Here is a 26,463-nt window from a genome sequence, read left to right on the forward strand (position 1 = left end):
TATCTTGGGTGTATATCGCCGTGGAGTGATTATTTCACCAGTCCAACAACTCAGAGAAGCTTGCTCTCATTATATTTGCAGAAAGGTGGTAATGCATTGATAGACAAGAATATTTCTATTTTGATATTTCTATTTTTCTCATTATTTAATCTTAAAATAATTAAAATTCTATGGAAAATATAAAACACTCTAGCAGCAGGTGTCATATGCTAACTCTCATTGCTCATCATGAATTTTTCTCTTTCCCTCTCCAAAACATACACATTGAATATCTTCCACTTTTATTTTTAATTATCCTCTTCATTTTTCATTCTTCTCCTTTTTTATTTTTAATTTCCTTCTTTTTCTTCTTCTTCAAATCAATTTTTATAACTATTTCTGGATATAGGCCTTCCTCAATTTGTCTCCATCTTTATCCATTGAACGCCTTGAGATGCCATCTCCGACCATCTCTACTAGATCATCCTTCCATCTCCTCAATACTCACCCAGTGGCATTCATATGAAAGAAGACGAATACCTGTATTTATCTTCCTTCATATGGATGCCACTTGGTGAGCAGATTTGTCCATCTGTCGCTTTTCATTCATGCCGCTGTCCATTTTCATTTTCATTTAAGAATCTCTTCCCGTATATCCAAAGATTTGTTTCTTTTCTTCATTTTTATATTGTCTTTTAGTCTGCTGTTAAACATATAATAATACACTCTTGACATTATCTTATTAATCTTTCGGTACTTAATATATGGATATTACACGTTAACAATTAATAATAACAATTAATAATTTACAATACTAATGACAACACCAACTTGTTTAAGATGTTTAGTTAAAATAGTTAAATATTATTTGAGGTGTGGTAGCTGTATCTTATATAATATTTAACTGATCGTTTATCCCTATATTGTAAATTGTCATTAAAATGGACGGTCTTTTATGACAATAGTAATAACAAGCAAAATAATAGAAACATATCACTGCTCATTTTAATTAAGCACTGAACTAAGTGTAGTAACTGAGAATTCAATCTACTTGCTAAAATATTCTATGCTTGTCTATCTCTGCTTAAATGAAAAAAGATATTATTGTAGTCGGAATATGTTTTTTAGGTTTTTCGCAGTGGAAGGAAAACTCATATCATACATTCACGCCACATGCTTTAAGCACACTATGGACATATTTTAATGGTGAATAACACTCACGAACGGTTTTAAAACTGCCGTTCATTTAGTACCATAGGTTAGCTACGGTTTAGATAATCCTAGAGTTCTGATCAAGACATCAGACTGGTACTTTGTCGAACCACTTCAAAACTTTAATAAACAAGGTGGTGGTCTGAAACTGACGATTAAAACCGTCCACTGCTTGAAGACTTTCATAAACATTTATGCTACATATCAATTCAAATCCACAGCGCGTTGTTTGGAAAGTTGTTATTACACAATCCAGTGTGCCAATTATTAACATAATTGAACAGACCAAGCGCGAGATTGTGTCGGTTAGCTTGCTTACTATAATTTAATGAGATTTCAGTGTATACTTCAAGGAGATCTTATTACACTCAATCGTAGCCTAATATACGTTTCTCAATGCTGTAAAAGTAATCATAGTGTCAGCTGATTAGTCAAATCATTTTACTCTTCATCCTAACTGGAATCCCATCGTTGGGATTTGTTATACTGATCGTGTATTCTTTACAATAGAGGATCAGATCAAATTAAAATGATTTCAAAAGCTGTTTAGCGTTAGTCATTTAATGCAACAGTAGACGCTAATCTATAATTTTGTCTTCAATTTTAAATCATCAATTGAATGACGAAGTCATGAAAAGAAAAAAAGGGATTTGAAGATGTAACTTAATCCCGTAAAATTGCTTTTATTTAGTTTAAGAGATTCAGGGAAAGCCATGAGAATATTTGCTGACAACCTTTTTTTTTCTGTAAGCCATCGACTTTGCCATATTATCCATGGTTGTTATAAAAAGATCTATTTCAATCACGTTTATGAAAACGAGAAATCTTTATGCCTTTTTCAGGCAAAGCTAAGTTAACTATTCTTATATATCAGAGCTAAGCATTTTTTCCCTATAACCTCAGGTTTTTCATCTTAAAAATCTCTTCGTGCACTTATGTGTTCTATAGCTACATCAGAGACCGACGTACGTATAGAGTTAATTACTCTGAAAATATTTCTTAATAAAATGCTGTTGGAAAATCAGACGATGATTTAATAGAATGCATAAATATCAAACAGATGGAATAATAAATTACATTTTTTTTTTTACGAAAACACTCATGATGAACATTAATATAAAAATAATAAGGGAGATTAAATCTGCATGTAAGTAGTATAATATATGTAAATACGCACCATCACGATCGCTACGCTTACTGTATAATAAATAAATAAAAGTAAATGTGTTTTCTCCAGTTGCTGGGTAGTATTGTCTCATACAGGTTATAAATAAACACGTGAATACGCTTTCCTTGCACTAACTTTCCTTGTGCAGATGAATGTTAGCACAAAACGCGCGTGAAAGGTTCAAAGGCAATAGGCTGGTCATAAATTTCATTTGGAATGAATTACGGGAGAGAGGAAATGAAGTCATAAGTTCCGCACACTACTTTAATTCGTGTGTGGGAGCGCGCGCGCCCTCTTGCAAGTTCGGCTGTTTTACAGGAGTATAAACCATGAGTTTCAGGGATGACCACAATCCTTTATGAGTATGATGACCTCACTCAGCCGATGCAACTACCAAACCAATTTAAAAAATTAAATCTTTAGTGTTTCTTAGCATGCCCATAGACAGGAACTTATCCCAAGTGATTACGAACGACGCATGTATCCTCCAGTCGAAAGAATTTTCATATGATCAAAGGAAGTCAGAGAATAACAACAACAACAAACGAACGGGAATACAAATAATTTACTATCTAAAATTAATTACCTAGAAGCCGACGTTTCTAAGCTCAAGCTAACATTTTCAGAGGCATTTTAACAATACTTTAACAATAATATATTAAAGTACCTCTGATAATATTAGATTGAGTTAGCGAAACGTCTGTAAATAATTAATTTTCGTCAGTGAATTATTTATTGGTATTCCAGTTTGAAGCACTTTTTTTTTTGTTGTCTGACATGAACTCTGACATCCTATCCTATCCTATCCTATCCTCTCCTATAGTCCTTAATGGACCGTTGGGTCACTCATGGCTAAGCCATGAATGTCTAATGGGCGGTGATTTAAGACAGATGGCGCTCATCTCCTCTTCTGTCTTCGTCTATATGTCCTATGGCTGTATGCGGGATGAAAGACTCCAGGATAAACTGGGGAAAAAAACCCTGCTATCCACGTCCGGCTAACTTGGCTATGGCTGAGGACGATCCTTCAGCTCCTCATGTCTCCGACGAGAATCGAACCTAGAACACTCCTTCCCCAGGCATATGGTTGCGAAGCGCACAGCCACTAGGCTAACCGCGGGACACTCTGACATCCAGCAACAGCTAATGAAATATAAACTTGGAAGTATTAAAAACTGCGAGTTTTATCTTCCTAGATTTAATAAAAATAAATTTAAATCATTTTCTAATTTACTCTTGTATTACTTAACTCTTCCCGGTATTAAAACCATCACTAAAACATAGTATTAAAATTCTATTTTGTATCTAATTGGAAAGTTGGTCCACAATAGAAACTCGAATAAAGACGGACAATGATTCACAGCAGTCATCATACTGAATCGACTTCTATCTTTCGCAAATCTTTTATGTACAAAATGGATTTTTTTTTTAATATTACGGAAACAAAGACTACATGCAATGTCATCTCTACTGGAGAGCGTCATAGCGATGATTTCAACAGCTGCGTTTTAGCATTCAGCCATTCGCTCATTCAGGCAACGCTATTCTTCTTCTTCTTCCTAGTACGGAATGGATTAAGAAATACGAGTAGGCCATGCTTTATGTAATTACCATCCGGTATATCACATCAGAAAGAGACAGCTTACAGATACCTGAAAGCACTTTACCAGAACAATCTCTTAAGAGTACCAGTGATTTAGAAAGCAATTTGCATGTCATTATGTCTTAAGTATGTATTTAGCTGCTTAATGGGATAAGATAAATTATTTTAATGATCATTTGGTCTTAGTCCTGCGTTCAGACAATGGTAATCTATTTGGCCTGCTGCCAAACTATCAGGTGATATGATGGAAGCAATAACTCATTTCGAAAACTTGAACATGTTTTGTCATTTTGTAGTCAAGTATTTTAATGTACATCGTGTAGATTGCGAGATAACATCGATAATATTATTTCTTTTGGAATTCTAAATGGTTCCCATGATAAATAGGTAAACTAGCAACGATCCGATTCAGATTAATAAACTCTTTGAAAATTATTTTATGCGAGAATATATATATATATATATATATGTTCATAATTATAAAATAAAATATTCTCTCTCTCTCTCTATTTTAGAAGATTTAGAAAATTCTAAACTTTCACGCAAAAAATAGAAAATGTGACGGTAATAGGAATCCTGTTCACTCCATTTATTGGTTTTTAGATCACGTTTTATCAAATAATCTCATGAAACAGTTCAACTTATATGAAAGTAGCATTTAAATTGCATGTGGAACTATACTCTGTTGTCTGCAGACGAATCATCATCAAATCCAAGTCAGACTTTGAAAGAGTCAAACTCGCAGCAAACTCGCCTCCTTCCCAAATGGCATTCGCGCCTTCCGGTCCCTTGCTAAAGCCATTGGGCACAACTTCTCCCCACCCATATGACCAACTTACTTGCATCACTGGGCAAAGTTCCCTCCACTCCACAAAGAACGGTTTCCTTCATGGCTCCCATAGTTTCCGACAAAAAAAAAAAATCCGAAGACCCCTTAACAACCTAAACAAAAGCAAGACATCTGGTCTTCATGGTATTCCAATAATTGTTTTCAAAAAAAATCTGTCTCATAATTAACACCTATCTCGTATCACCTCTTCAATCAATTCTATTCAACTGGCATCTACCCGACAACATGGAAACAGGTCCACATCCAGCCCATTCCAAAGAAAGGTGATAAAAGTCAACCAACGAACTGTCGTCCAATTGCTCTAATTTCTGTTCTTTCAAATATTTTGGAGAACGCCATCAACAACCAACTCTTGAACCATCTAGAGAGATGCCAACTAATCAGTGATCAGCAGTATGGATTCCGCCACTTGCGATCTACAGCTGATATTCTTGCTTTCACCACCCACCTATGGACTCAAGTCATGGAGAAATTTGGAGAAACCCACGTGGTTGCCCGCGACATTTTTAAGACATTTGACCAGGTTTGACACCGGGACCTACTAACGAAACTACTATCCTATGGGCTGCCTTCCTCACGCTTCAACTGGATCGCTAACTTTCTCACTTGTCGCTCACTATGTGTCATGGTATCAATTTCCTCAGATTTCCCCACCAACGCAGGAGTATCTCAGGGTTCTGTTTTTTACCCATTCTCTATTTCTCGTGTATATAAACGACCTGCTTTCACAGACCTCCAATTTTATCCACAGCTTTGCTGACGACAGTACACTCCATTCTTCCTTTTCATTCGACAAACCTGTTAGTGATCAAGTATTAGGATCCCGATGACATACCACGACCAGGTACCTGAACTCAGATCTCTTAGCTATATCCCAGTGGGGCAAGGACAACCTTGCTGCAATACCACCAAAACTCAGTTCCATCTAATCTCTCACAAGAAAGAGCTCGCATCCCACCCCCTTTACCTTCACTAATAATGAGATACCCAAACACGATCAGATTTCTCCTTGGACTGACTTTTACCCCCGCTCTTTGCTGGAATAACCATATTTCAACTGTAGCTTCTTCTACAGTCGCCAAAAAACTTAGTACAATATTTTGCATAAGACACTACTTCATACCTTCACAGCTGCTAACTCTATACAAATCGCAAATCCGGTCAATCATGGAATATTGCTCCCATATTTGGAGTAGTGCACTCAAATCTTCTCTAAGATTGCTCGATTCTACCCAGAAGAGAGTAATCAAGCTAATTAATGATCCCTTTCTCACAGAGCGATTTCAATCCCACCCTTATAGACGTTCAGTTTCTGCCTTGTGCCTCTTCTACAAATACGTTCATGGACAGTGCTGTGTTGAATTGTTCACTATTATTCCTCCACTCTCCTCCAAAATTATTAAAACAAGCGCCACCGCTAACCAGCATCCTTTTACAGTCCCTCTTAAAATTCAGAACCAACTTCATTGCCTCATCTTTTATTCCATCAACTTCTGTACTTTGGAACAATGTCCCCTGTTTTTCCCACCTTCCCCGTGGAAGGCCTGGAACATAGGTACGTTCCTCGCTGTTCGTGGAAAGTAGGGCGTGGAACATACTATGTTCCACATACTAAGCCTTCCCCAGAGATTACAACGCTCAGCTGTTGAAGCAAAATGTGAACAAATTCCTCCTTTTTTCTATTTCTCTTGCCCACCCACAGCACTAGTGTTATAGGTTTTGTGGACTTTCATATATGAACCAGATATAAAAAAAAGACCCAATAATTTGCAAAAAAGTGAGGATGAACTCCCGATCTCAATATTTTCTTTCAACGTAATCGCTAAAATTTGAAATGGAAAAATGAACATATAAAACAAACATCATGGCTTTAAAAGGATTTAAGGATTTTAGAAGGATTATAATTGAAAGGATTTTAAAGTAATCTCCAGTTAGAAGTGAAATTCAAGATTGAAAACAATATTGTCCAGCAAATTAACCGCTTCAATTACCTCCAATTTGCTGTAACCATATAAAAAACCGCTGATATTTATACCAAAATTTCAATTTTGTACGTTAAGAATAATGAGTTTGTAAAGATCTGTCAAGACCATCTCTACTATGTGGAAATGAAACATGAACTATAGGAACTTCACAAGAAAAAGAAAAAGAAACTGGAGAAATGAAATTCCTACGAAGCACAGAAGGCTCGATGCTCTGCAACAACAACAACAACAAGGAAGCACAGAAATGCTTAAAGAATTAAAAACAGACCCAAACGAATACATAAAAAAAGGGATTGAACATATCGGCAGAATGAACAATTGAAGGCTACACCAAAAAGATACTTCGACAGCAATCAGTTGGAGGAGAAGTCAGCAATAGCCAGTGAAAAGATCTTTCATTTTATCAATATTTCATTTTCTTGTGTTGTTAGTTATATCTCATGATTATGCTTCAAATATTTTAGTAAACATTTATGTATATATATGTGCACATATACAGGAACTTCGGATAATACGGAATACAATTTCTTTTTGCAAGATAATATGAAAAAAAAAAGTTTAAGGATAACTAAATCTCTCTCTATGTTAAGATATAAACCAGAATGTCTACCTCAATTTCTGCTTATGAATTTCTTTTTCCTCGAGTACATTTCTTTTTTATTCAAAGATTTTCAAAAATACATCTTTGGGGGGTAATATGGAATACTTTTTTTTAATAGTGAAAAGGAGTTAATAGTTCCACTGTAGTCCGATAGGTGGCGTTACTTTATAGCAGAGAAACCGTGGTATTGCTTATTACTCGAATATTCTCTACACACACACACACACACACACACACACACACATACACACATATTCCTCCCCCACTTTTCTGTAGTTATTTAATATATCCAATCATTCAAATTTTAAAATAATATTAAATATGATTTTAAAGTATTAATTATATAAAATTATACTTTATAATTTTAAGTTTGCATTACATATTATATACATATTTAATTTCCTAATGTTGTTACAATTATATCTCATTATTATGCTTCTAATAATTTAGTATATTTAATATTTTGTAATAAAAATTAGGGGTTTAATTTTAAAACTTTATTTTGAATTAAGCTTAATATAAATTTATATAAATTAAAAATCTTTATTTTTCAGTTATTTACGATTCTGAAAATACTCAGAGTGGAATGGAAAAATGTAACCATAATGTGAATGGTGAAATACTTGCACACAAGTCCGAGAATCATATATTTAATCAGTAAGGCATTATCGCTTCGCTTATTTCATTTTAGTTCTCTCTTTCTCTCTCTCTCTCTGTACAGAAGATCTCAATGTTTGAACGTGTTGTCGTGTGAAGAAACAGTATCAGGAATTTCAATATAAACTTAATTCTTGCGAAAGAATTTAATTTTCTCCATTGGTCTATAATACTGACTGATCTTAAATAACAGTATGTCATTCTATATCGGGTTTCCTCATCACATACGCGCTTGTCTCATAAAAAGAAATTGCTCATGCGATGTAAATAAAATCCTCGATATCTGCAATGAAAGTTAGCAAGGTGAAGTTTCAAGAATTCGGACTGAAAATTAAATCAGAGAACAAACGAATCGCTTTCACGTGAAAAACTCACTTCTTAGCTATGACCTTTAAGAACGTAGTCATCAATTTAATCCAGATTCTTCTCTCTCTCTCTCTCTCTCTGAAGATTCATTTACCTTCTTGCAAAACTCGCTCTTTTCTTAGAATGATTAATATCCGAGTTGCTCAATGTGTACACATTTTAATAAATTTTAACGTACAAACCTTAAAGATGACAACAAAGAATTTTCATCGTGAATTCTATTCGCTTCACCTTTTTTTTTTTTTTTTTAACCTTTCTGATTACAGTTGTCTGGATGTGCATTATTTCCAAGGATTCCAGCTGTCGCACACGAGACTGGTAACACCATAAAAACAGCAAAGTATTCTGGAAACAAATTATAGAGAAATCTCAATCAAACCGTTATTAACTGTGTAAGGATTTTTTTTTTCCCATTTTGAATGAACAAAGTTTTCCAAGAGATGATGAAGAAAGCGAGTTATTTAAAGCACTGCTCAGAAAGGAAGATATTAAAATACTGAAGTAATCTGTGCCGAGTTCTTTTGTACAGTATTGCACGAAAACTTTCGATAGTCTGATATTAATATCACTTCTGTCAACTTGAATGTAGCAAACTATGTGATACTGCTCACGACTGATAATCTTAATATACGTCTTATCATTTCGTAGTTCATAGATTTTCTCCGGAGGATATAAAAAAAAAAGAAAAAGAAAAAAATATATAAGATTGCAACGGAAGGTTTGAAGTTTAACTGTCGGCACGTATTTATCGTTAATTTTTCTTCGGAAGCGCCACACAAAGGTATGTCAGAAAGGTTAAGTGATTACAACTTCAAAAATCGAAATGCAATTATTTTGTAAGAATTTCGCAAGCATTTTTTTTATGTTTAGGATATGCTGCTATGTGATAAAATGCTCTAGTTCCGACATTTATTTATTTATTTATTTAATGATATTATTTTCATCAGCTATAGGGCCTCTGTAACGCAGTCAATATGGCAGCGCCCATTCGCGTAACAGATCTGGGTTCGATTCCAGTTGTAGTAGGAGAGGAATATTACGTCTTTTTCAACTACATCTGGTTTGTATTTCCTTGCGCATGAAATACAAACCAGAGAGAATATGAAAAATGACAATTTTAGTATAACTGTTCACTATTGTTAATTGCTTTGGTGTTATAGCGAACCAACCAATCTATTATCTATCTATCAAAATTAAATAATATACAGGGACTGCAACAAGGGCTCCTCTATAGCTCCAAATTTACTGTAATAATATGTATATCACAGGCTATTTTTCCTATTTTTGCAGAAAGAAAACCAGTCACGAGTCGAAATGCCTGTGTCTGTTAAATTAATCCTCTTCGTGTCTTTCATGAGATTCGAACCTAGAATTATAGTAGGTTAAATAGTTGCTCGTTCTCTAAAAGAAGCTCAGAAAAAAGGGAAACTTTCTGCAAGTTGTGGCTCTTGTAATAAAAGTTAAACGTCCTGGAAATTAAAAAAAAAGTTTAGGATTTGGTGAACAAAAAATTATTATTATTATTATGCGGAAATACTAATTTTGGAAATCACAAATAACGATAAACATAGCGTCAAATATAAGATAAACACAATATACAACCCCAGATCCACTTAGCTTTCTGCACGAATTAGAAGCATGGCTAAGCGGCAATGAATCCCGTACAACACGCCGGCTCATCCTAATAGGAGATATTAACATAAATGCTTTTGACCACGCTTCTTCAACCACTAACACATACCTTGATATACAAAGTCAGTACAACATAAACCCTACCATAAACTCCCCAACAAGAGAAGAAATACTCAACAATTCACCAACACAATCATGCATTGACCATATCGACCTACGTATATGTATCAATCCATACATATACATCATCGATAATTAATGTTAAAATTCCCGATCACTACTTTGTCTTAGCTTCGTTTCATTACGCCACCTCCTCTCCGTCTTATCACAACAAAACTCAGTCATATTAAAGAGCATTGTCGAGAACCTTATAAAAATACAGACTGCAATTTCCAACTCACAATAAACGAATCTGTAACTTTATACGAGAACTTTCACAGAAATATATAAAAAAGCAACAAAGCCTACACAAAAGAGACGACAGACAGACAATAATCCATGGATAAGTGGCGACATTCTAAATAGTATCACTGTAAAGGAAAATCTATGGAAAAAAATAAAAAAGTCACCCAGTAACACTCATCTACAAAAATTATATAAAAACACAAGAAATCAACTAACAACAAAAATTCGTAGGGCAAAAAGACGCTACTACTTCCAAAAATTTACAGAATATAATGAAAATATGAAGCAAACATGGGCTACACTTAAACAATTACTAACTAGAAAAAAGAAAACTTCAGCACCAGATTTTAATGCAAAAAGTCAGGATATAAACCAAGAGGAACTAGCAGACCTATTCAACTACTCCTTCGCAAACAATATCACACAACTCATAAAAGATAACCTACCAACGAACAACAAAAAATTACCAACAAAGGCAACAACAAACCATATATCTTCCACTCGTAAGAAAACACGAACTGAAGAAAGCATTCTTACAGCTAAAAACCAAAGTCCACTCCAGGAATAGACGAAATACGATTCACAGAATTTTTAACACTTTGAACACATAAATCCTATATTTCTGAGATTCCTGAACATAATATTCGACACAGGCATTATTCCACATCAACTAAAACTGTGATAATTACGCCAATTTACAAACATGGTAAAAGAAATGATACACAGAACTACAGACCAATAGCTACCCTAACAGTTATTTCAAACATTCCAGAAAAAATAACACACACCAGACTACAAAACTATTTAGATAAGTACAACATCATCTCACAAAACCAATACGGCTTTCAGAAAACAAAAAGTACCATCACTTTATTAGAAGACATTGCCAACGCCATAACCAAAGCCCACGGTAAAAACAAATCCTTATACTTCTTGACTTAAGCAAAGCTTCTGATAGACTTGAACATGATATAATGCGGACCAATGTACATTCAGTCGGAATAAGAGGAACATTGCATACCTGATTCAGGAACTATCTCTCAAACAGAACACAAGTGAAAAACATAGGTACATATTACAGCCCAGGGTATGCAAATAAAGCACGGTGTCCACAAGGCGCCATATTATCACCTACTCTGTTAAATATATACTTTAATGACGTTCACAACTTAGCCACACGAAGTCAAATCTATCAGTACGCAGATGACGCCGCGCTACTAGTAGTCCACACAGACATCAACATCGCTCTTTCCAAAGACTCAATTGAACAAAATCACAACTTACTTCTACCAAAACTCAATTATAATGAATAACACCAAAACACAGATGTTAATTATGCAGAATTCGCTAATCATACATCACTATCGCTACACTGTCACACATACCGCTGCATTAACAACAAAACAGCTACCATTGTCCCGAAATCACACCCGTAACACACGCAAAAAATAGGCCTTTACATAGATTGCCACTGTAAATGGACAAAATATATAGAATGCCTACATACTAAACTTCGCAGCAAAACTTTTCCTAGTAAAAGATATGATTCCATATAACGTAAAAAAAAAAAAAAAAAAAAAAAATCACGGTATTTCCAAATAGCTACTCAGGTACGGTATAACAGTCTATGCAGACGCATCAAACAGACATCTAACGAAATTAGAAACAACAGTGATTTTAGAGGCCTCATACAACAGCCAATAATCGAACCTCCTATGCAATGCACAAAATTCTGAGCATTAAAAATCTGAAACGCTATATAATGTTACTTCAATAACACACTGTCGTAACAACAGAGACACGTATCGCATAACACGACCCACTACAACTCTTTACACTCCTAGATCTTTCAGCAACTCATACGGTTCTGCAGTGAGATCACATCGCATAACCGCGTTACTTAACCCCTATCACAATTGGTAAAGCAATAGTAACATGGTTAATATAGCATTCACACCTATATACACTCCACAAATTGCCAGCATCCAACGTCTACATTCCATCCAAAAAAAAAAAAAGTACCAAACATAATGCTAATCCCACTCTCTTCATAAAAGCTGAGGTGATGAACTTTTACCTGGTCTCTTTCAACTAAAGGTGAGTTAGCTGGTCACATACGGGGGTAGGGGATTTTTTCACCTGGAAACTCGGTTTTTTTTGTCCCCCCAGAACAGGCAAATCGGCCCCGTGAACACACGCATCTACAGACATAGGACACACGGGAGATATATGGCTAACCATCTTATCCTCGAGACGGTTGCGATTGCGAAGTCTAATGAATAACCTCGACACCGTAAAAGATAGAAGAGGAAGGATTAAGTAAAGTAGAAATAAATATATCATAAATCATACGCCTTGTGTCAAAAAAAAAAAAACACGAAATTTTCGAAATAGAAGAAACTAGTGGTGCCACCTGTTGTATCTTTTTGTAGTCGAAAGTGGCAACCTTCATTAGTGTTGTGTCAACTGTTTATGACATTTGTTTCATTAGAAGCCGAGTTATAGTGCCAAGAGTGAGCGATTTCAAAGTGGTCGTGAGACGCTTCAGAACGACGAAAAGCCGGGCAGTCCAGAAAGTGGACTGAGCGACGTTAGCATCCAAAAAGTGCGTGATTTCATCAAAGAAAACCCGAAATCGTCCATGAGTTTGATTGAAGATGAATTGGGGATTCCAAAATCAACTGTGCACAACATTTTGAGCGAGAATTTGGGCCTTCGTAAATTGAATTCGCGATTTGTTCCCCACAAGTTGCCGACGACCAAATAATGCATCGAATTGAACACTGCAAAGATCTCATTAAAACCGCTAATAAGGTCTCAAACTTCCTTGAAATGATCGTTAATGGTGACGAAACGTAGTGTTTGAGTATGAGCCCGAAAAAAGTGCCAGATTACTAAGTGGAGACCACCAGAAGAGGAGCAAAGAAACAAAATCGCTTGGAGAAGTCAGAAGTAAAGATAATGCTGATTTGTATCTACAATCGCTTCTAATCCACAAAGAATTCGCCCCGCCTAGCCATTCAGTCAATGGTGTTTTATTTCGAAGTTTTGATGCGATTGATAGCCAGAATTCGTTGCGTACGGCATGAATAGCGTGACGACCGGCCGTTCGTCAAAACACACTGTCACTCTTGGCACTATAACTCGGCTTCTAGTGAAACAAATGTCATAAACACAACACTAAAGAAGGTTGCCGCTTTCGACAACAAGAAGATACAACAGGTAGCGTCACTAGTTTCTTTTATTTTCGAACATTCAGTTTCTTTTTGGACAGAGGATGCATAAATATATAATATAAAATTACAATATATAATTTAAAATACATAAAAATATATGCAAAAGAAGAAAAAGAGTTTGTATATTAATTAAAAAAAGCTTTTTAATGGTTTTATAATTTGAACACCATTATAAGAAATGAATACGCATGTTTATTAATGCATTTTTTTTCCATTGTATTATTGTCTTATTTTTTAATCAATAATGCTATTTATTATGTTGAATAATAAATAGCATTACAAATAAAATTTAACAACGTTAATGACGACTCAATTTGTTTTACCAAAAGACTACTAAACTCCATATACTAAGAAACGTGGTTGAACTTTGATCTTACAAGTGCACCCAGCAACATTGAAGAGCATATTAACCCACCCCGAAGTTGTAATAAAGTAATTAAACTTAATGCTTTCTTCTTTTTTTTTTATGGAACAAAAGCAAATAGAAAAATAAAAGTAATTTTACTTTACCGAAGTCCGTAATAAAACTTCATTTATGCCTTACAAACAACTGAATCTTCCTTAATTATTAACACCCCAGGATGCAATTCCACCACTTTGATCTCTTAATTCTCTACCGTGAGCGGATATTATCTTTCTACCATAGATCTTTGTTTTTAATAGGAGTTGCAAGAGAAAGAAGAGATTAGCAAAGCAGTGAAAGCAGAGTCTGTAACGATGCTATTATCTAGAGAGAGAGAGAGAGAGAGAGAGAGAGAGAGAGAGAGAGAGAGAGAGAGAGAGAGAGTTAAGGTAATGTTACTCTAATGAAGAAGTTATTGAAATTGACAGGCAAATTGAAGTAATCTCGAACTACCCAAGCTACTTGTCTATGGTATGGCGCACTTCAGTAATTAGATTACTCAAAATGAACTGTCTTAATAAACACCTGGAAAATAATGGATTGCTGGCTTAAGTAATTTCCGTAAAATTGTGGCGAAGTTTATAAAAATAAGTTGTCAGTAATAGAAAGAAATAATTTTTTGATTGTTTCTACCGGAGACGTTTGAATATTTCATTATCAGTATAAGAGAAAGTTGAATATTGTTGAATATCGTGCTTCGTCTGGAGGGATAAAATAAGATGCACAAAGTGAGCAGTTTGCATACCATAAAATTTCACAATTCACAACTCATCCATTTCATCTCTTCGCTACGTTATTGTAGAATACAAGATTGGTGTATAATCGTATATGGCGCCTGCTGATCATTATATTGCAAAAATAAATTCATTCGAATGTTTGTTTTAAATATCTTTTTTGTGCGTTGTTGTTGTCGAGTATATTTAAAGTAATTGTTTCAGTTTTTATAATGCGAATAGCAGTTGTGTACTGAGTAGAGAATATTATTCGAGTTCCTAAGTTACAGTAACTTTCAATGTGTGATTAATATCAGGAGATTTTAATCAATATTTATCACTTCATTTAAAAAATAAATAAAAATAAAAATAAAAAATCCAAATCTTGGAGATGAGATAAACCATTAGGATCAAGGTACTTTGGTGGCAAAAGTCTTCGCAGGTTTTCTTAATTTTCATATTTTAAATACATAAATTGGCAACTTATATTTAAGGTACCTAGAGAAAATAAATATTTTCTTTTTATTATTTCTTTGTTTCTTTTATTGTTATATTTTTATTGATTGCGCTATTATGCATTTTACGGTGTCATAGGTTTTATCCCTTAGGATATCGTTACAAATAACGGATGACTATATAACATCGTAGTAACTTCAGTGACTGATCAGCAGAAGAAATATTTATAGATGCGAGTCCTGTCATTGATTACAGCAACGTTTTCTAGTTATTTTTAACCCTGATTCCACTTTTTTGCCATCTTTCATACAAGTAAGGACTTTTTCTCCCAATGAAAGTTATTGCTTATTCCACAATTCAGTGAAATCGACTGTAGAACACGAGTAAACCTCATCAGTATAATAATTATGTTGTGTAGTCCAGTTCGTTATCAAAACAAATATTTATTTATAAATACTAGTGTGGATTAGGAACGTCACTATCCGTTTATCAGTGTGCCGATAAAATAAGTTTTAGGTAACAGATTCAATCGTTCTTTGCCTCAGTGTGCGGAATATCTTTAAAACACATCACAAAAATAACAATCTTACGACATTTCTTTATAAAACTCTCCTCTTTTAATTTGTGCTAAGCACAAGTTGTCGCTCACTGTCAAGAAACTCGTGCACTGTGACAACACACTTTTGTTAAAATCATTTTTCTCCAAGAGTCACGCAGTTCCATGCCCTTTCTCGTAACTTTGGTAACCACATTAATAAGACAAGTAATACAAGAACTTTCGGGTCTGCTTTACACAAGAAAACTCATTAAACAACAGTAATCAACTTAAACTTAAGGAAAATAAAAGTAAAAGGAATGGAGATAATGAATTTGTCTTGCTCCATGAGTCTTTCATCTCTGACAGCAAAATTTGAAACGACTGTGACGTCACTCCAGAAATCTTATTTCTGTCATAACTTGCGAATGGTCTGCGTATTACATTATCTTTCAAACCTGCTGTCATGAATAGCTTCAGAAGGTAGAATGCTAATGAGTTTCTGGCCAAGGAAAATAATGACATTTTCGCATTTATTGTCAACTAAATTTGAGAAATTTTTAAAATTACACAGAATTAATGATGATGAAAGATGATATTTTCTTGTCGACCTAGCTTCTCTTGTTTCCTACTGAATGATTAGTTTTGATTCTCAAATTTCAGATTTTTATTAAAAGACATTTAAAAGATTGAAATGTATTTTGTCTGCTGTAGTAGATAATAAGACTCGTGATTGTGGTGTTAACTTAGTTGTAATCAAAGAAAAACGCTATTTCTCAAGTACGAATGAAGTGGAAAATATATGAAGATTTACAACGTTCATTGTAAATCTCCATATTTTTTGTGTAGCATTCGACATTTAGAGCCAAAGTCGACTGAAAATAAGAGAACTTTTATTTCTATAGTGTGATATGTCTGATTGTGTTTTATAAGTTTAACGAGACTCATAAGGAGGTGGAAGGGTTTTTTATTCGACAAACTTGGGTTTTTCATCGCAGTAAGTGGCAAACCAAGAAGAAAACACAAACTTAACAGGCATAATACACTGGCCTCATACCTTAGCTATGAGTTCCAGTCATACAAAAGCCACAGCCATGTTGTTTTTTAAGATATCTTCAAAATATCTTTAAAAGGACCTTTATGAAAAAAAAATAAAATAAAAAAATCAGCTAACGCCTTTTTATTCCCGTATACGGGAGTAGGCGAGACCATTTAGCCCTATCTAACTTTTGGAGACTGAGTGGGCAGTTCAATCTCCACTGGTACCCAATCAGAGATAGATGGCCCAAGGCTATCACTAATTAAGCGGTACGCAGTGAAGAGAGAAGGCTGAAATGTGCCGCCATCTCGTGGTCCCTAACCCTACCACAATATATTTAATGTCTGAAATAATGTGGATTCTACGGTCGATTTTCTTGAGTTTACAGGACGAAAAACCCGAGTTTCCGAGAGGAAAAACCCGCTTGCCCGTGCCAGAGATAGACTAACTCGGGAACCGGTCAAAAAAGGCTTAGAAAAAAAATTTCCTCTAGTCGCCGACTAGACTCGAAACCAAGTCTTCCTTTGTGCGGCCAAGCGCCGTGGTATGCAAACGCCACATCCACTGAGCTACACAGGACCTTTATGAATCTGGCTAATTCACCTTCAACCTAAAAGTTCATTATTCCCAGTCATATCTTTTCTTTCTTTCGTTCTTTTTTTTTAATTCCAATATTAAGTCTGAATCAGGATTAAACTCTAAGCCTTAACGATATTATTCTTGTTATTTATAATTTATAAATTCATTCTAAAAGAAATGAGTCATGAATGCGAGCATATTCCTCGATACCTGATACACCTAAGATTAATATTTGTTAATGGCCATATTAATTACACATGATTTAGCTAATCATTGCAATAATTAGAGATAAGAATGGTTAAATGAATGAAGCAGGCTAAGAGAAGATATCTCTAATAGATTAAGGGGGAAATGTTTAAAGGCATAATTAATGAAAAAAGAGAAGAAAGACAGAAAACGTTAAGTCATGAAATAAAAGCAGACAATATAAAGAAGAGATGTTGTAAGACGATAAAAAATAATAAGAACAACAATAATAATACTTTGCATTTAGCCACCATAGGTGATACAGAATGAATACATCTCTGTAGCAGGAGCTAAAATCCAGAATTTAATTAAAACTATATTACACACCATTTATTTATTTATATACATTTGTATCAATAGTAAAATGAAATATAATAAAATAAAGTGATGTGAGGGGATCAATCGACCGTGAGATGCGGTGATTGATTCATTCAATCCAATACCCTTGGAGGGTAATGGATGGCAATGCTGTAGCTAATGAAGTTCTAACTGAGGCTCGGCTATTGCTGTTACCCTCCTGCCATGATCAGAGCTTTAAGAGCTCATTAACACCTTATCCATACACTGTCCTCTACAGATAACGGGGAATATGAAAAGCATTCTTGCTTCGCCCCTTTAAGCCAGTCCTTATAAGGACTATAAGAAATAAAATAAAGTTGAGTTTATCATAACTTGCAGTTTAAAACTAGTACTGTAACTTGAACGTTTCTCCATATTTCAAGCAAAAATTACCAGTAATTTACAAGCCTACAGATACGTAATAAACCAATGACAAATGAGAAGCCAAGCGGAGACAGCAAGGGTGTTGCACAGCATCATTTATACCAGTATAAAATACACATACAAAGTGCTCGTTAATTAGATTTAACAACGAACAGAACAGATATGGATTACTTTAATGATCTTATAGATCATCTAAACAAAGATCAAGCACTGAAGCTATTTAAATCATTGCTTAAAAAATTCGATACGGAATGGCCAGGTTTCCTAAACCTGTACACTCAACCAGATGAACCCGAAGATATCGAGGACGAAGTTGAAGAGATCAACAACACGTCCATCTCCCTACCCGAGAACCACAGTCAGACAGACTTGACAGAAGAACACACGAATAAAAGACGTAGAACCGAGGATGATCATATGGAAAACGAAACACCCTCACAAACAGTGTCAGAAAAAAAGGAAAAGGTCCCCCCCCCGGTAATTCTCCGTGAAAATGAAAAATGGACCACAGTTGCAAGAAACCTGAGAGAACATAACATTGACTACTCCTGGGCCAGAAACACCGACGAAGGAGTAAAAATTCAACCAACAACAGTCACAGACTACAGAGGGATAACAAAACTGATGGATAACAACAAACTACAGTACCACACCTTCGCACTAAGCAGCGAAAGAAATCTGAAGGTTGTACTGCGAGGTGTCACTGACGGTATTACCTCCGAGGAGATCGCGACAGACCTCACCCAGCAGGGCCTAACACCAATCAAAGTCAGTCGGATGCTTAGATCTGATAAATGACCGATGCCATTAGTATTAGTTGAGATCCAGAACATGCAAAGACGACATAACTTTGTTTTACGAATTTACGACATAACTGCGGTCTGTGGGCTTAAGATAACAACAGAACCACTTAGGAAAAGGGCATCAGCAGGTCAATGCCATCGTTGCCAAAGGTTTGGCCATGCCCAAAGACTATGTAAAGCCGAGTTCAGATGCCTGAAGTGTGGTGAGAAACATCAAATCATTACATGCTCAAAACCAAGATCCACACCAGCCAACTGTGGAGGTCCCCACCCATCAAACTACAAAGGATGCAACCACTACCCCAGAAATCACTGAAATACAAGACCCGTCTAACCTCCCCCAATCTGGACAACTCAAAGTATCTCAGCTGCACAATCATCAAACCAACAAAATCCTATCCACAAAAGTCAGGAAAGGGCTCAACCTCCCCACCAATACCTATGCAGAAGCAGCCCATCCAAAGGACACAATGCAGAGCAATCAAATAGGCTCCAACATCACAGCAATACTGACTGCTTCGCTAGCCACTATGCTGCAGGAATCTAGCAGAACAAACCCAACTCCATCCTCCACAAAGAGATTCTTGCAAGGAACCCATTCCACACTGACAGCACTCAATAATGAATAAAACAAAAGTAAAACCCAACTCGCTTCTAATTGCAGCCTGGAATGTCAACGGCCTCACCAACAAGACACTAGAACTACAGGAATTCGCATAAAGACACAACCCGGATATAATGCTGATCAACGAGACCCACCTAAGACCTGCCAACAACCCAAAGGTGAGAGGATACACAACGTACCGAATGGATAGACTCAGCACTAGAGGGGGAGGCATTGCCATCTACATCAAACCGTACCTCCAACCCAATGCCATATCTAACTTGGAGACTACAGGAATGCAAGTCCACACAAACAATGCTGGAAGCCTCAAGATATATGCCGCCTACAACTCACCAAGCAACCCTCTACTGACAGCAGACCTGGATGCCATCCTTGGCGCCACAGACCCCTACCATAATAGTAGGAGATTTGAACGCCAAACACAGCATGGTTCAGCTCCACCAACAACAGAAGTGGACGCATACTACACAACTACTCAACACTTAACTCAGTTGTGGTAGCAGGACCCACTGAGCACACTCATTACAGCCCTCATATTAGATCCGATGTACTTGACATAGCTATCCTTAAAAACATCAGTTATCAATACCAACTAGAGACGATCAATGAACTATCATCTGACCACAATCCAATCCTGATCAAACTTGGCACGCAAGACCAACTGGCCTCCAAGCACACATTCATATCATGGGATAGGCTAGCCAAAATCCTACCAGAATACATTGGTCCTGTACCCATCATCCACAAAAAAGAAGAAATAGATGAAGCAGTAAGCAATCTAACAAATCAAATCAAAAAAGCACTAGAAGCAGTCACTAAAACCACAACCAATCACCCTACCAGACGGCTCGCAGAAAACATCATGGACCTCATCAGAAAAAAAAAACAAAGCCAGGAAAAGATACCACAACACAAGAGCCCCACAGGACAAGAAAACATTGAACAACTTGAACAACAAAGTCAGAAAAGCACTTTAAAACCACAGGAATCAGGATTGGGACAATAACCTGTCATCACTCAACACAGAAGATCACACAATATGGAAATTTCTGAAGATCCTGCGCACCAGACACAACCCTCCCCCCCCTCCCCCCATGCAACTGCACATGGAACGGTGAACACTGATAAAGAAAAAGCAGAAGCAATAGCAGAAAACCTAGAAAAACAATGCTGCCCATCATATGACATCCCTGTCCAGATGGAATTACAAACAGAATCATCAAACTACTTCCTCGAAAGGTAATTGTGCACCTGGTTAACATAACCAATGCAATACTGAGGATACAACACTTCCCCACTGCATGGAAAACAGCCGACATCATACCAATACAAAGCCAGGAAACAATCCAAAACTCCCCCAAAGCTACCGTCCAATAAGCCTGCTTTCCAACCTGGGAAAGATTGCTGAAAAAAACCATCCTCTGAAGACTACAAGAAAAATCAGAACAATTAGCAATAATTCCAAACCAACAATTTGGCTTCCGCCGTGAACACAGCACAGTGCAACAAATACCCGACTAGTGGAGCATGTCACTCAAGGATACAACTGGAACCTTCACACAGCTGCAGTCTTTCTGGATATAGCCAAGGCTTTTGACAAGGTATGGCATCAAGAATTACTCTACAAACTCATTCAGGCCAACATTCCAACAAACCTTACCCGTCTAATAAAATCATGCCTTTCTGATAGATCCATGCAGATAAAAATAAATGGCACCATCTCAACTAGGCGCAAAATCCTGGCAGGAGTACCACAGGGATCCCTGTTGGCTCCTTTACTTTTCACAATCTACGTGGCTGATATTAAACAGAACCTGACGACTACCATCACAGCCCTATATGCTGATGACACAGGTATAATGACAAGATCTCTCTGCCCACACCTGGCGATCAGTCGTCTCTAGGACACCATTACAAAGCTAGAGAAATGGTTCTCGGACTAGAGGATGCAAGTAAACCCCAACAAAAGCTCAGCTATACTATTCACCAGACGCAAAGCCTTCATCCAAGATGACATTCAACTCCTCGGAAAAAAGATACCATGGCAGACAGAAACCAAATACCTTGGAGTACAGCTAGACAAAACGCTAAATTTCAACAGCCACATCAAGCTCATAGGCACAAAGACATCCAGAACCATAGCCCAACTCTATCCCCTGATCAATCGCAACAGCAAATTGGATACACGCAACAATCTGCTACTATATCAGATGGTAATACCACCAGTAGTCACATATGCATCCCCAGCATGGAGCCACACATCCAAATCTAACATCCTGAAACTACAGAGGATACAAAACAAATGTCTGTGGATAATCTTGGACGCCCCATGGTTCGTCAGAAACACGCAGATCCACAGAGAAACCAGAACCCCTGACATCCATTCTCTCCTTCATGACCATGCGGAAAATTTCTTTAGCAAGGCACACTCTCATTCCAACCCACTAATCAGACAAGCTTCTAGTTATAGTGAACACGACTATCACAAACATAAAAGACCCAAGACAATCCTGCTCTCAGCAGAACAGAGTTAACTCCATAGTTCACAAAGTGCGAGCATAAGGCTCACAACCCCCCCCCCTCCCCATCAAGCTTCTCGACACAGACAAAGGGGAAAACAAAAAGCATTTTATGCTTCACCCAGCAAGCCAGAAATTGTTGTTGTTGTTGTATAAAATAAAGTTAATGATATACGAAGACGAAACCGAGTCCAACAAGTGTCTGCATTCTTGTTGCATCTGCATTCCTGTATTTTCTCTTCCTTCCATCAGCAGGGAATATATTTGTACCTTTTCTTCTTCTTCTTCCGTCTGAGACTTTAAGCTTCTAGCGACAATTCGTGCACTCAGTATTTTCATTTTTTTATTCGAATTATTACTCCGTCTTTTTGAATTCTGTTAACATGCGTTTTTCCATTCCTGTTTGTTAATAATTAATTTACTGGTTTTCAAGCATTTTTTGTATATCTATTCATTTCTGCTTTTTATGAATTTTTTCCACAATTTTCTTAAGACTTTAATGCCTTTTAAATTCCTTAAAGAACGAGGCAATTTATTCTTAACTTCAAAAGATTTGAGAAGCAGCCATGTCTGCCCTTAGACAATCACAGATAGCTGGCCCAAGGCTATCAATGATTTTAATAGGCATCGGGTGTCTGGAAAATACTGAAGACAACTGCCGCCATCTCGCGGTCCCTGACCATAACACTATATATTTGTGTCTAGAGAATGTAAGTTATGCTGTCTATTTTCTTGAGCTTTCGATATTAAAAAGACAAGTTTCCCAGAGGGGATGAGACCAACTTGACTAGGCAAGAAATCAAGTAACTCAGGAATTGGATAAAGAAAAGTTTAAAAAAGATCCTCTAGTCGGTTACTATAATCAAACTTACATTTGTCTTTCCTCGGGGCCTGATGCTATGGATGCAAATATCATTTCCACAGGACTAAACAGCCCAACGTGAATTTTTATTTTTCCATATTGTCCTGTAAAAACGTATGAAAATCTTGTTTTCCTTAAGTGAATGCTCCGTTACTTTAGTTTTGGTTATTTACAATTTCTTCTAAGTTAATCTGAGTTCTTGAGTATTTAAAAAATCCATTAGCTGTTCGATTATTTTTCGGTTTATTTCTAATTTACAGTTCATTGGTTGCTTACTAATAAAAATGTTTCGGATTTTTCTATATATATTTCCATATTATATTTTTGGCAAATAAGCAGGAAATTAAATTCTTCCCTTTGTAAATTATCTTCTAGAACTACTGCCATTACTTCATCATCTGCACAGTAGATTAGATTTACTGATCAGATTTTTCCTTGCACTAGAATTACATTTAAAATATATTGTAATTTTAAGGCATCGAATGTTTCATGGGAATATATGAAACTGAATGGTATATTCTGTTCATTCTTCTATTAGTTGTTTTATTCCAAATATTTCACCTGCACACGATCTTCCAGATCTAAAACCTTAATGATCATCATTTAATAACAAAGATTCATTTATAATTTCTTCAATAAGTTTGTGCTGATTTTTTAACGTGGTGGTTGGTAATAGATTAATTGTTTGGATCTATTTCATTTTAATTAATTTCCATATTTGTAATTACGGTGTGATGTGTGATTGTCCAACCTGTCACACATCACGTGGTTCTAGAGTCTATTTATCATAACACTTCCCCGGGAGGCTTATTTCGATGGTTCACAGAATTCCCGTACCCTTCACGTTCTCCTGATCTCACATCATTTGATGCCTTCGTTTGGAGGATGTTGAAGGAATGGGTATTCCATCAAGAAACTCGCCTTTAAATCTTGATCAACTAAGGGATAAACTCACACGATCTGTCGAGCAGATATCCCAACCCTTTTTGTCCAAGTGACAGAGAAACCTTCGCATGCGTTACGAAACCTGTCGTGAAAGACAAGGTGCCCATTTCGAGCACGTAATCTACCATCGTTAATGCTTTATTCGACCAAGATTCCACCGATAGTTGTGGATGTACATATCATCAGGTATAAACATATATTTCTTAGTTAATAAACCCGTTAACTGCATAACATATTTCGTTGTAGTTATTCAGTACTGTTTTTTGTGTCATACTATATTATTCTGATAATCATCATTGTAAGTGATTCTTAAATTATTATACTCCCAGTTTTAAAATGTTAATGCCAATGATCTAAATTTAATTTTCTATTACATTTGACGTTTGATTTTGCTTTGAATCAAGATTTTTATAAGAAATAATAAAAAAAAAAGATACTCTTCTATAATACGGTTTTAACATGAAGTTGAATCTGGTCAACCAAGAAAATGTTAGGATTATTACTTGGAAGAGGTTTTCTTAGAAATTTAGTTATAGTTTCATAAGAAGAATCGATGCACATATATAACTGAATTTTAAAAAATTGGCTACGATCTCTGTCAATTTTTTTAGACGCCTTTTTAGTAATAGTGTAAAAAGGGGTGGCGTTCTTCTTATACCTTCGCTTTTGCATTGATTACCTCCAATGATGGCCTTAGCCCATCTCTTCAGCCAAGTAATCATCATTTCTTTCCAGCTTCAGAAAATGTACTCACTTCGTAGCTCGACTTTTTAACCATGAACAGCAGATAGCATCGCATTTCTGGATCAATACTGATTTCCTGGAAAGAACAGTTTATGTGATGTACCTTGCAGTTTTGCATCTCCATATGAACGTCGTCGTTATGGTTATAGCATTTTTTTTATAGAATCCTACTTTAAACGTTAGCTTGTAGTTATTCCATAGAGGAAATGAAACATTACATGGATGTGTTTTGTGTGTTCACTCGACTGCCCATATATCATTGAGTACTTCGCATTCTTAAAACATTCGATGCTCAAACTACTTATGCGAATGGGAACCACCTTCTGTTCTCCAAACATTGCATTTTAAAATGTACACTATGCTGGCAGAAAAAATGGGAACATTGATTTTATTGTGGTTTAAAAGGGAAAAAATTCCTTGCTGGTTGTATTATACACACTCTGTCCAAAAAGAAACCGAACTTTTCGAAAATAGACGAAACTAGTGGTGCCATCTGTTGCATCTTTTTGTTGTCGAAAGCGGCAACCTTCATTAGTGTTGTATCAACTGTTTATGACATTTGTTTCGTTAGAGCCGAGTTATAGTGCCAAGAGTGACAGTGTGTTTTGACTAACAGTCAGAAAATGAGTTTCAAACAGTGAGCTACGATTGACTTTTGTGTTAAACTTGGTAAAAGTTTTACCGAAACGCATCAAGTGCTTCAAAAAGCATACGGTGATGAATGCTTATCCCATATTCAAGTCTACGGATGTTTCAAGCGATTTCAAAGTGGTCTTGAGACGCTTAAGGACAACGAAAAGTCGGGCCGTTCAAAAACTAGACTGAGCGAAGTTAACATCCAAAAAGTGCATGATTTAATCAAAGAAAACCCGAAATCGTCCGTGAGATTGATTGAAGATGAATTGGGGATTCCAAAATCAACTGTGCATAACATTTTGACAGAGAGTGTGGGTCTTCGTAAATTGAATTCACGATTTGTTCCCCACAAGATGACCGACGACCAAAAATGTATCGAATTGAACACTGTAAGGACCTCATTAAAACCGCTCGTAAGGACTTAAACGTCTTTGAAACGATCGTTACTGTGACGGAACGTGGTGTTTTGAGTATGAACCCGAAACAAAGCGCCAAAGTGCTGAGTGGAGACCACCAGAAGGGGGACATCCGAAAAAAAAGTCGCTTGGAGAAGTCAAAAGTAAAGATAATACTTATTTGTTTCTACGATTCCAAGGGCATTATCCACAAAGAATTCATTCCGCCTGGCCAATCGGTCAATGGTGATTTTATCTCGAAGTTTTGAAGCGATTGATAGTGAGAATTTATCGCGTACAGCATGAATATCGTGACGACCGACCATTTGTCAAAACACACTATCACTCATGGCACTATAACCCCTTCTAATGAAACAAATGTCATAAACAGTTGACACAACACTAATGAAGGCTGCCGCTTTCGACAACAAAAATATACAATAGGTGGCGCCACTAGTTTTTTTATATTTTCGAAAAGTTCGGTTTCTTTTTGGACAGAGGGTGTATACCATAGAAACTAAATGATGTTGTGCTTAGAATTTTGGA

Source organism: Typopeltis vanoorti, chromosome 5, assembly GCF_054136105.1.
Source record: "Typopeltis vanoorti isolate ZY-2024b chromosome 5, IOZ_Tvanoo_1.0, whole genome shotgun sequence".
In the NCBI taxonomy this organism is placed as follows: Eukaryota; Metazoa; Arthropoda; class Arachnida; order Uropygi; family Thelyphonidae; genus Typopeltis; species Typopeltis vanoorti.